Genomic DNA, 13,215 nt, shown 5'->3' with positions numbered 1-13,215 from the left:
TGTAGCCACCGTCGGCGACGCATGCCCCGGGTGACGCAGCGGTGGCGCCGAGTTTTGTCGGTGACGCATGCAGTCCAGCGTGTGGCCGTGTTACGCTGGGCCGGATGATAACAAGGCGGAGGCTGCGCGGAAGTATGCTCAGAATGTGTCGCCACACGCATCTAACATATTTTCGAAGAACCAAATGAGAGCCTAGTCCTGCCTGCTTTGTTTCAGCTGGAAACGCATGGTAGACCATCTTTGTTATGGCACCAATCTGATGTGAGAAAGTGCAGTTTCGGAGTTTTTCATATCCTCTTGAGAAAGGGACGGGGGGCAAATGAAGCAAGGGAAATCCACTTACCTCACCTGCCATGGTTGGCATGTGAAGGCTTCACACAGATGCCGACGCCGCCACCTGACAGTTTTAGCCTTCATGGCAGTCCTTATACTATCGCATTAAAATACACATCAATGATATTAATAGTACTAACAACTGCTGTCCGCGATGAATCAAACGCTACGTCCTGGTCTGTTGCAATACGCGTACTTTAGATGTGAAAAATGGAGGATGCGATTTGGGGGCGTTCACTTTCAGGCACTTCTGCATGGACCGAGAGAAACTCGTTCTTTCTGAATTGACTAGGTTGGACAGGAGGAAGATGGAAATATGATGGTGTCGTCAGCATACATTAAAATATTTGCCTCTTTGTAGATATATTCAACATCGTTCGCTACGCAGCGACCTTCACGTAGAGGCTGTACGGCAAGGAACCAATAATCCTCCCTCGAGGTAGGCCTGAAACTATTTCCTTTAAATCAGATTTCAGTTTATTGACACAAATTGTCGTCTGTTTGTGAGATAGGAGTCAGAATTCTAATGCAAGGCCTCTTATACCATGTCTGTCAAGATTTCGAAACAATATATCATGTTAAATGCAATGAAAACCCTTGGTAAAATCAACGAATATGTCGATGGACACAAATTTATGTTGAAACGTTCGGAGGGTGATTTCTTTTTGGCATGTTTTTTTTTTGAAAACCGCAGTGAGGTGATGTGAGAATTTGATTGTCAAAAATGAACGAGGATAGTTTTTCAAGCCTTCTTTCTGCCTCGACTTCTCCATCCGCTTCTCTTTCCATCCGCTTCTCTGATACGGAGTTCCTCTTTCTAGCCAGCTTACTCGGGTATAGAGGGTGTGACATGCGATGTTCTTGATGATAGCTTCGTGTGTTTTTTTTTCCCCCCTATTTATATGTGCATGTTTTTTGGAATAAAACTTCAGTTGTGAGTAGCGCTCGTCCTTGTCTTTGTCTCTGTTTAGTCCTCGTGTTTCTGTGCATTTTTTTCAATATGCATATCAACCAACTAGCCCAACTTTCTGCTCGTCTGTCTAAACCTTTGGAATATATTTGGAGAATGGAGATTGGGCGGCAATCTTGAATGTGGCATTTATCACCCCTCTTATGCAAGGTGACAACTCTTCCAGTCTTCATTCCAGCAGGAATGATTGATGTGAAAATACAGTAATTATAAATGTCTAGTAAAACGGAAGCTAACATTAATTACATGCTTAATTCGTCTTAATGTTAAGCTGTCAGTATCGTAACCAAACATTTTATTTTGTTCTTGGAAGGTTGAACAAACTTCTACAGTATTGTATGGCTGTAAGAAGGTTGCGTTTCGGTCGGAAGGCAGATGGCTTTCCTGCGATTTCGATCCCTATACATGGTCTCTGTGCACGAAATAATAATTAAATGCATTAACCGTATCACGTCTAGCTGTTTCACGGCCAAGTATGCAAATGTTTTCTATCGCTTGAACCATTTCTTTCCGCCCGACAATGCCATTTCTCTTGTTCCACAGTTACTGTCCCCTGCACAGGATAAAACTTGCTAGACAGTGCTCATTCTTTGTTCTCTTTAATCCTTTAGAAACCTTATTTCGGAAAACATCAAAATCTTTCATGTGTACAGGCTCTTGTGTTTTTATAAGCCTGACAAAAAGTATTTCACGCTTTTCAATTTTTCCTCATATGTATGTCGCCAGCCACGAGTTTCAAACTTTATTATGATATGTCATTTCCTCATAGACAAACAACTTTTGTAGCGAAAGCTACATTGGCCATGAACTTGCGATTTCGCTGTGGCGGTGCTCCGAGAAGGCACAGAGACCGACCTTGAGCCGTTGCCTAGCAACCGCCGTAGCTGGCGGACGCCGCGCGCTCGCCGCGCCATCTGGCATGACGTCACACCGCGCGCCTCGCCGCGGAGCCGCCCCCACAGTTCGGTATGACGTCACACCGCTTGCCTCGTCGTCGCGCTCTCCTCCGCTCGCTTCGCCAGCTGCGTCGCATGCCTGATAGCATGTCGGAGGATTGAAAAGGGGATCTCGCGTGCGCCGCAACCACAGTTGAGGGGGCAGTACGGCAGACTATCTCAAGCGGAAAAGGGCGGCGGATGCTGCCAACGTATCCGCGTCGACATAGGCCACTTGTTCGGTTGCCTTTCGCTCCGCATAACCCTGCTCAGCCGAGCTGAGCCACAGCCATTTTTTGTATATAGCAACAAATTTTTATAAAAAAATGTTACAAGCTTGCTTATTATCACTTTCAAGAAAAATATCGTGCCAGCATGTCTGCTTAAGTTCAAATTGCAATGCTTCTAAAGAAGGATCAGTAATCGCTTCGAAAACCAAACTAGTTTAACTTAAAGGTGCACTAAAGAGGATTCTGAGCTCATCTTTTTACCGCGGGAACTCTATCTACACGCTCCTGTATATAATTCCTGGAAGCTTCGAATTATTGTTCTGCGTGGCCGATTTCCTAAATAAATGAGTTTAAACGTCCCGGCTCCTACCTTTTTTTTAACTGACCTCCAAAAGTAGGAGGACTCAGCCAAAGTCAGCCAGTCGCGTGGCGACTTCGCTCTCGCTTTTATTTTGTTTTTTATGTTTTCGTGAATAAATATATAGTTTCCGTCGCAGAGAACATAGCCGCAGATTAGGCCTTCGGAAATAAAAAATACGCGTCATCTCTTTTTTTTCGCAGATCACTCCGCGTGTTACTACGTATCACTCCGCCGATAGCAGAATGGCAAGCCACCACGCGACTTAGTGAAAGGCATTCCACGTGTTAGTTGACTCCTCCTGCTATCGGTGGTCAGTTTAAAAAAAAATGCGGGAGCCGGGACGTTTAATCCGAGTTAATAAAGCAATCGGCCGCACAGAAAATTAATTCGAAGTTTCTAAGAATGCTTGGAGCATATAAATTGAGTTCCGGCGGTAAAAAGGCGAGCTCAGAATTCTCTTTAGTGCACACTGGGACTACGATTGGGCGTCCGATGTTCGCACACATAAAAATGGGCATATGGTCACTTACTGAACAACTAAGAACACCACTTGCTACGCAAGGCAATTCATAATGTGCAAAAAACTTCAAGAACAGCCTATAATGTCGGAATAGTTCTGCTGACTCTGTAGTTTTAGCACATCCATTGAAAATGATTACTTCTTCAAAACTTATTTTTTAACGGTGCTCAGGGTCATGCCGAGTCTCCACCAATGATGACCCTTTCCTTCTTCACGCTCACCGCAGAGAGAAAATGATATAAAATAGTTAAGAAGCGTAACGTCTCGCTATCAGGTGGACGGTAGTATCCGTAGCAAGAATTGCACGGGCATCGACACAAAATATTTCATCGTCACTTGTGATGCAGGAAAATTAGATAGTAAGTCACATGACATAGGAACCTCTACCAATAACGGCCTCCCCCCCCCCCCCCCCCCCGGCTGACCCGCTAAAAAAATTTTCTTTTTAGGAAGTTCAAAAATGTTAACATCATTTTAACAACGGGTTTCACAAACATTGCGACATCACAGAACGTATTTTTCAACATAAAAGCTTTGCAATTCTACTGGTTTATTCCTTATCGACTGTACTTACATTTGTGTGTAAGCGAGTGCGGAGGATAGCGGACCATTCGTACTTAGGTAGGCGGCCTAAGTACCATGGTGCCAGAAAAAAACCAATGGCTAACAAAGAGGTGCTATTTAGGAAGTCAGGCTTTGAAGGTCCTAACCACGTTTAATCACGACAGCCGCAGCACCTGACACGTTGCGCACCTTTACTTTACAGTTTGCATGCCAAACAAAGTTAAAACCCGACTACGTTGCCCAGTATGTGGTAGGGAAACAGCTTATTGGAGCGAGATGTCATATTCTCAACTATGTAGGTACATGCTATATCCTGGCTCAACCTCAAAGATCACCTTTCTGCCAGCCAGGTGTCCATCAGTTCCAGGTGCGCGAAGCGCAAGATCATACGACGAGTCTTTTCAGGCTTACCTGTAGTCTGTAAAGTGCCAGAACATCGTGCTTGTCCAAATACTCTACTGCCAGGTTTCTTTCTATGTCATTGATTTTGCTGAGGAAGTTTTCATTCTCATTTTGAGGGACACCGTGTAATTTAATATTAAGGTGCGTACTGAGCCACTCAAGGATGTCATCTGGCTGTAGCTGGGACATTTCCTCACAAGCAATACTCAACGAGCGCCATCCTTCGCTTAATTTCTGGGACGTCTTTCTTTTGACTATCTAAGTGGTGTTTAAGGGCCTCAGATTGATCGGAGAGTTTCTGAGTATATTGTTCGATGCTATCAGCCTTCGGTGGCAAGCCAAGAAGCAATGTGAGGTGCCCGCCCATATCGGCCAGTTTCATTTTCAGCTGTGTCCACCCTTTTCTCCAGATGAGGTTCTGTCCCTCTACCGCTTGAGCTTTTACGTAGATCACATTTCCAAGACTTCTCATGCCGTCTCAATTTAGCCTTGAACGCAGTCTCAGTGACACCAGAAAACTCACCGACATGAAATGAAAATTTACATTCAGCACAAGACAAACTGACGTCATCACACACAACATTTCGACAAGCGTAACAACGAGTAATTTTAGGGACGACTTGATACGCAAGCGCAAACGAGGACCTCAAGTAGCAGTGCCAAACTGCAACGAAGAGTTTGACAGGCTCAGATGCAACCAAACACAGTACATTGCAGATTTCTCCTGTTTTTCACGGGCTGTAAACGAGGACTGAATCAGCTAAAATGATTAGCCATCTAAAAACTAACTGCATTGTCACCGTCATTGTTCCTAAAAAAACATCCGTCAATGCCTTAAAGGGCCACTGACCAGGGTCCGGACATTTTTGAAAAACAAGCCCACTGCATAGATGAGGCATCGAAGATAACCTCTGCAAAATACTAGAGCCATGCGCGCCCCGAAAAGCTGCGAAAATTCAAATCAAAGCCCGTTCGTTCTTTCCTTCCTTCAAAAACGGGCCCGGCCCACTACTCTGCACCCCGCTGACGTCAAGGGAGGCTACTTTCGCTAAAGGCACTCCATTGGTGCATCGTTCTGACTGACGGGAGAAGGTTGGGCGTAGCCTTGGCGTCGCGTCGTCTGCACAACGCTTTCCGCAGCGCCTTCTGTTCTGGCTCATGCCTACAAACCCGCATGAAGGAACAAAAAAAAAAAACTGCGGAGGGAGCGTGCGGCGACAGCCTTGAACCCTAGCCATAAAAAGTAAAAAAATAGTAAAACGGAGGGAGTTGGCTCGCCCCCCCCCCCCCCCCGCCCCCCCGCCGTGATCCCGTCACGAGACGCTCTGCGTGCGCGCTCCCTTCTCAGTTTCTTTTCTTCTATGCGAGCCCCCCAAAACAAGGTTTTAATTAGTAGTGCAGCAGAGCCTTTCCCTCGCTCGCCCACTTGACCGCTCCGCACACATACCGCTTATCTTTCGTGCATCTTGCGTACGCCTTGACTCCAATGAATGACATATGCTTTGGAGCGGAGAAAAGACACAAACACACAGAACACAAACACGCATGGAGAAAAGCAAACGGGCGGTTGCCGGGTCCGCGCTTCGCCGTGTGTTTCGAACACAACCGACTTCCGCCCCTCCGCTCGTGAAACGGTGGGGAGGCCTAAAAGAAAATGAAAAGGTGGCTCGTTAACTGGGAATGACAAACAGATGTATGAAAGGATGCGCTCGCTAACAAGTCTAGGTGGTCGAGCCGATCGCGCCTCTCGATCGTTCAGTGTGCGGAGAAAATGCAAAAACCAAGAAAAGAATTCTATTGAAGGCGGGGCCATGACGTCGCCCTGTGACGCACTCCACAGACACCACGCCTCCGGCTTACACCGGAGAAGGAAGGGGTGATTTTGCCTTGCCGAGCCTACTCGACGAGGAGCGGGAGAGAAAAATTTCGAGGAGGGAATGGAAGGAGAGGAGGCTCGCTCAAAGTGAGGTAGAGAGTGTCTGCTGGCCGCGGGTGGGCAGGGGGCCTTTAAGGACCATGTGTAAGGTAACATCAGCCATAGCTTCTTATCGGACACGTCGTTGCAGGAAATTTTCCCTAGTCATCACTCCATCTTGGTCCATTATTGTCCAGTCTCACATCCTAATAGACCACTGGATGTCAGTTCCGCTAATGACATATCTTACCCATGCCTATAGCGATTCCAGTGCTCCAGCTGTCAATCACCTGCAGATCCTTGCACATTTTACAGCGTTCGCTGTTTCTGAGAGGGCATCCACCGGGAACACAGGCGAAGTTCGTATTACATTTGCGGCCCCCCTGCCTGCATGGCAGTCACGGTGGGCAGTGCTGCGTAGGTGTGCGGTGCGCCCAAGGGCTGGTGGCGCTCGCGGTGCAGTCGGCGAGAGTTACGTAATGAGGTCCTCCACATATCCTTGCGCGGGTCAGGAGGTTCCAGTGGCAGCTTCTACGCGAAAGATGTTAAGGCGTTGTAGTATTTGTGGCGAGAAGTGGTACCTAGCGTCCGTTCTTCGGTATGCGGTGTGGCCGAATGTGGATTCCATGGCGCGACGGCCCAGCGCGCTTGGATCAGCGAGGTCATGAGAATGGCTCGCAATGATCTACCGCAAGACAGTAGCGCATCAAATTTCCCAGCGCATTACAGGTAACGCGATGCGCTAGCGTTTACATGTAGAGCATCACCTCTAGCGTAATTGTCGCAGCACACAGTATCGTATGTAGAAGCCAAAGTCGTGTTTCCAACGCAACTGGTTTCCGTCTTTTCGTGCCTGGTTCGTAGACTGCGGTAGTGTTGTGCTTTCGCTTTTGTGATGCGTAAATTTAAATGTAACATTGCATTTGCACGTCCTACTCCTGCCGCGTAGCTCGACGAGCGCACCAGACAGGAAGCAGATTTCCTTCGCACAATTACAAATGCGATCCGATCGCGTTTTGCATGCACTACGAAAGTCGACTTACTCGTCTCAACCCACCCCCGCCTGGCGCATTAATGCGACGAGCTTCTTTAGTGCATTCCCCCCCCCCCCCCCCCCCCTCCGTTCACATCCATACGATGCGCTAAATGTTGACATGATGCGAGGTAACGAGCCAGTTGTCGCAGTCATGTAAACGCGGGTACAGATGAACGTGTGCGACGGGTGGCATGACAACAATAACGTTACAAGCGTAGGCGTGAGGAACAAACTGCTGTTGTACAGCTGCAACTAATTTTCGCGATTTACACAGCAATACGTAAACATTGTGAAACTTTTTCTAGTAAACCCATACCACAGGCTGTGGGAGTCTGGCTATGGCCCGATATACTTTTGAAGGCAAACTGCAATTTCCTAACAGGATATGCGAAGTTGTTCAAAGCAGTATTTTTTCGAGGTGCGCCATCGGTGCTTTTAAATGTATTTTGTGGCGTGTGACGTAAGCGACGACTCGAAGGAGGACTTAAAGGCGGGCGGCAGGAACACATTGTTTTGTCAGTCCATCTTTACAGCCATTTGTCCGAAGCGATAGGTTTACGCTTTGAATAACAAAACAAGAGAAAGCGGAAAGCTTCCGCCTCCACGCAGATTGCCTTCACGGCATCATGGGGTGTTAAGGAGGCGGTGAAGGCAGCGTACGGAGGACGTCAACTAGTAAATAATTAAATAAATAAAAATCTTATAGGAGACTGTCGCGTTGTGCTCATCGCGTTTCTACTTAATATTACAACCTCGACTTTTGTTGACAATGGGCGACTTCTTGCAGTGCTAATCGTCGTAGCTGCGTCACCTCAATCAATCTGATGTATTTAAGTCCATCGTTATGCGAAAGAAAATGTCCGGCTCCCCGCAACAAATCGATTCCAGTAGGTGCCACGTCGCCATTCTTTCTATGGATTTTGTTTCGAACATCAAATGCGGACATGACAACAGTCGGTGTGTATCAAAACTTTAGCCAATAAAGGGAACACACTCCTTCTAACGCTGAAGATTAGTGCAAACATAACGGCATGGAGTATTGTTTTTGCTCGACAAGTAGCCATGCTAAGGACTCTGCCAAGTGAAGAGGTATAAGCCTTCACGATTGCAGATCATGTAACCATGGCCGCACTGTTAATTATCCCTGATGTTGGTTTAAGTCAACGGTCCCAATGGCCGCTTCTACCTAGGTTTTCAATAGCCAGCAGGTGAACGGCGATTTCCGATTTCAACACACGACGGTTGCCCTGCCGTATACCCCGAAGAGCGCTCGCCATGCAGTTAGTGCTGTAGAAGCGCGAGCGGCAGAGGTTCGCTAAGAGCGTTCAGAACACGTTGCCATAGCTAGGTCCACAGTAGCACCACGGCCCACGCCCTTTTCATCCCAATCTGGCTCCATTCGCACCAAAACACGCGCACGATTTTTCAGCTATAGCTACACGAGGCACTCTCTCCTGGGCACATGACCCTGGAGTTGCTATCGGCCAATGCCGTGGTATATAGTAATCCAGAACTCCAGCTCTTGCCCCGCTCTTGTCCAGCGTTTGTCCAGATTTCCTGGGCTTTCGCTTACCTCACGTACTCTTTCATCGCATATGCACGGAGAGCTAAGTTGTGGATAAAATAGATTGTCCACTCAGCCATACACTGGCTTTCTAAATGCCAGTTTTTTTTCTCTAATCAGCATCGGGAGCTATAGCTGTAACAAGAGCACGGAATCGGCGCATATCGCAAAAGTATGTCACACCAAGATTCTATGCTTGAGACCTTGTAACTCTCGGCTTCAATCCGTGCTGTTTCTCCTACCTCGGCCGTTTACAACCATATCACGCAAACCCTTTCCAACCATATCAAGCAGAGCATTTCACATTTAGGGGTCACTACGGCTAAAACCACGAAGCCCCAAGTCTATATGATTGCGAACCATCGTATTACAGCCGCTTCTTTTGCACCACACACCGAACTGTTCTGGACAAAATCATTTTCAAACGGAAAAGAGTTCATGAACGCAATTTTTTCATACGTTGTGAAATTTCACTATAACAATCAATATATCCACAGGTCTCCCCTCGGCAGGCTCATATTTTTTTGCTTTTAACTTTTTTGCTACAATAAATAACGTTCCCAATAGGGGATATTCAAAATTCCGCAAGCGCACTTTCTCACATAACTATGTTGCCTAGCACAAGATGGCCGACTTCGCTATAAACTACATGGGCCACAGGTCAGGCGCTAAAGGTGTGGATAGAATGTGAGAAACGTATTTTGGAAGAATCAAACAAAAAACTAGTCTTTCTTGCTTTGTTCCAGCTGGAAACGCATGGTCGGCCATCTTGTTTTGGGCAACATTGTTATGCGGGAAAGCGCACTTGCGGAATTTTGAATATCCCGTATCGGTCTCCAATGGCAATTTTTACTTGATGCAAGAAAAAACTTTTAAAATATTTTGCCATGCATCGGAGGAATGAAATATTACCTTCAATATTTCCATAGCAGTACGTTAATAACATTCCAGTACTCAAAATTTTTGTTCAAAAATGATGGACTTGTGGCACTCACGTACGCAATGTGCACAGACACACACACAGATTACGAGCGAGAGGAAGAGCTAGAACCGACCTTGCACCAACTGCGGAGCACGCTGTCATCCGTGTCAACGTGGACAGCGAGATGAGCTCCCCTAGCCAGTATTGCGGCAGAAGACAGCAGGTCCTTCACTGCGGACTTTCCTTTCGTGTCTTCCTTATTGCGGAGGGGGAATTGCTGCTGCAGTAAGTAATGTTGCGTATCTCTTTGCCGCGCCGGCCAAAAAAACCTTGGATATGGCAGTTTACCCAGACGCTGATATGCAAGACGGTGGCCGAGGCGTCATCTCGTGTTCCGTTCCGGGGCGGTTAGCAATGCGCGGTCAGATTAGAGCGGTTTGAGTAAAGTGAGACGTCTGTCCGAAATCTAGCGATTAACTGTGAATCCTGATAGCAGTGCAGGGGCGCAGCTTGGGGTGATCCCTCTCCCCCTCTTGCTATCGGCCTTTTTTTTCTGCCCATACTATTTACTGACCGTCTCGATTTATTAAAATTTAAAATAAAAGTAAGAAAAAGTGTCGGTATGTTAAAAAAATGATTCCTCTTCTAAAAACCAGATGTCGCCACTAGGCTGAAGTCATCGTTGCATCAATGTTTGCATGCGCTGAAGTAAATGGGCGGATTTAACAGCGCGAATTCCCGCAAAACTCCCGTTTGGGCGCATGCTCTCTTTCTTTTTTTTTTAATCGAGGCGTATAACACGACCTGAAAAATATATCTGGCCACGCCACTGTATTTGTGAGACTTGTGCTGGGATTGTGGAGACCGGCCAGCCCTTCCTTTAGGAAAGCGGATTACTACTCACGAAGTCCCGTAATTTCTTTGACGCAGCTATAAGCTTAAATAGAAAAACAGGAAAACATTGCAGTGATTGCGCTAATAATGCAGCGAAAGAAGCACGTAGGATAGTTTTTCATTGTGTTTTGTGTTTCTTTGTGCTCAGTATGCGCTCTGGTGGCGCGGACAAGTAGCGCCGTAGCGGTGTTATGTCCCCCTTCCCCCCCCCCCCCCCCCCCCCCAAGAAAAAAAGAAAAAAAAAGGAATCTAGAAGAAAACGACCACAGCCGCTCCGCCTTTTTTTTTTTTTTCAACGCCATTGCTGTCCTAAGCAATCAATGCCTTTAAAACGCACCTCCGAGACCTGTAGAACATTTTTATTTCGTGATCGCAATATACATTAGATGTCCCGCTCATGGCTGCAATAAATTTTTTTCATGAATAAAGGAAACATTTCAAAATGATGACGAAACACTAAACGGAGCCTTTGTTGCGTGATCGAACGCAGTGCTTCAGATGGCACAAAGCATCAAGGGGCAGGTAATGTTTGTGAAGTCAACGACGCAGGGCTGCCTTAGAAACCGCGCCAGCTCAGGTTGCGACATGGGGAAGTTTAATGTCCTTTCACCCTGAAAGAAGACTGTATGCGAGTAGGAAATTTTGTTCTAAAAGTGAAGCGACTGAGGATAGTCAGTGTTATGTTAAAATGTGTTCAATTTCTAAACACCTCCTAAGCTGACCTTCAAGGTTAGAAATTGCTGCATTGTTATGAATGTCAACTTAATGCCTTGTCAGGGCACTCCCTGTCATCAGTCATGTTGTACACTTAGCGATTAGCGTTTAAAGGTGCACTGAAGAGGATTCTGAACTTGTCTTTTTGCCGCGGGAACTCGATCTACACGTTCCTAGCATTCTTAGAAACTGCAACTTATTGCCCTGTATGGCCGATTTCCCTAATTAAATCGAATTAACGTCCGGCTCCCGCCATTTTTTTTAAATTCTGCCTCGTACGATGGGCGGAGTCGACCAACGCGTGAAGTTCCTTTCAGCCAGCTCCGTGGAGGCTTTGCTTTCGCTTTATTTTGTTTTTTAGGTTTCCATGAATAAATAGTTTCATTCGCAGATAATATAGCCGCAAAATAAGCCCGCAGAAATAAAAATACGCGCGGATTATTTGCTACTACGGACTACTACGTATTACTCCGCCGATGGCAGAGCGGCAAGCCGCCACGGGACTGGGTGAAAGGCACTCCACGCGTTGGTCGACTCCGCCCACCGTACGAGGCAGAATTCAAAAAAAAGGGCGGGAGCCGGCCGTTAATTCGATTTAATTTGGGAAATCGGCCATACAGGGCAATAAGTTGCAGTTTCTAAGAATGCTAGGAACGTGTAGATCGAGTTCCCGCGGCAAAAAGACAAGTTCAGATTCCTCTTCAGTGCACCTTTAACGTTGGCCGAAAAGCAATAAATGCGACAGGCACCGCTGTTGTATGATCCTTCTCTGTATGTACGTGGAGACAGCCAATTTTTAACGTTAGTTAATAATAAGTAATACACATGAGGATTTTAGAAAGACTGAAGCAATAATGTTGGCGCCCTTGCGCTGTCTTTAGTTACGCGTAATGGTAACCAACTACCCGCTGTATTCTTCCTCTGAATTCTTGCTTCTATGCTTCCTTCTCCCCAGATTGTGACCTTTCGGCCGTGGGAGAGGATTTCTGGGGACACGGCTCTGGGGAAGGAGTGGATCTGTTAGTTTCCTTACGTGCCCTGGAGACGTAGGACCCGTTCCAGAAGAACATGGTCCCGACTATGCTGATTCATGTATGTTTTTACCCTTATTGTCAGTGGAAATATAGCTTGCGCGTACTAATGCGGAGTCACAGGGTGTGCCCTAGCTTTCAGTGAGTGTTGAGGTGGTGCTGACTTGGTGAGGTCGCTGAAAGTGTTTCTTCAAGTATCAATTGCTTTTCGGTACATTTTGAGGCGGCTGATGACGACAGACTTTCTAGCGATGGTAGCCCTATCCTTATAAAAATGGTCTATAGACGACAGTCTATAAGCTTCTTGTGGACTCTATTGCCTTCGTATAGATATTTGTTCTTCGTTATTAATAGTCTCTAGACATCTATAGACAAAAGTCTACTAAAATGTATGGCCATAAATCTATAGATTTTCTATAGACTGCCTAAAGTATCTATATTGCCTCTTGACTATTCTCTGGGATTTGTCTATAGAGCGTCTATAGACTTTACAGACAAATGTCTATGGGCAGTCTATAAACTGTCTAAATTTTTTTTTGTAAGGTCTATAGGCTTTGTAGAAAGAAGTCTATGGACAGTACATAGACTGTGTAAAGAAATTTTGCAAGGGTACAGAGGCAATTGCAGCGTTGGGAGTCGACGAAAGTGTTATCTGTGTGGTAGGCGTCAAGGGAGGATGCACACCCAAGAAACTCTGGTAATGTCTCTGGCTTCGCGACGGACGTAATATCTCTGCAGGTCATTGTTACTCGAGAGGTGATAGAACGGCATGGTAAATGGTCGCGACTGAAGTCAGAAGTGAAGGATGGGTCTGAAGTGCGAAG

At 46.4% G+C, this 13,215-nt stretch overlaps 1 protein-coding gene across 4 annotated transcripts in view; it reads left to right on the top strand.

Annotated features, from left to right (window-relative positions):
* The window catches only part of LOC149364176 (uncharacterized), a 196,263-nt gene that overhangs the window by 49,892 nt on the left and 133,156 nt on the right, over nucleotides 1–13,215 (top strand). For 2 of the 4 annotated variants that reach the window (XM_089574168.1, XM_089574166.1), the window contains exon 2: nucleotides 12,316–12,452. The exons of the other annotated variants lie outside the window; for them this stretch is intronic. The gene's annotated coding sequence lies outside the window, so the exon portion shown is untranslated. The remainder of the gene's footprint in view (nucleotides 1–12,315; nucleotides 12,453–13,215) is intronic. 4 annotated transcript variants of the gene reach the window in all.

The sequence above is a fragment of the Amblyomma mixtum genome, chromosome 2, assembly GCF_055824585.1.
Source record: "Amblyomma mixtum isolate Tamu chromosome 2, ASM5582458v1, whole genome shotgun sequence".
Taxonomy (NCBI): domain Eukaryota; kingdom Metazoa; phylum Arthropoda; class Arachnida; order Ixodida; family Ixodidae; genus Amblyomma; species Amblyomma mixtum.
This window is presented reverse-complemented; position numbering and strand designations above follow the sequence as displayed.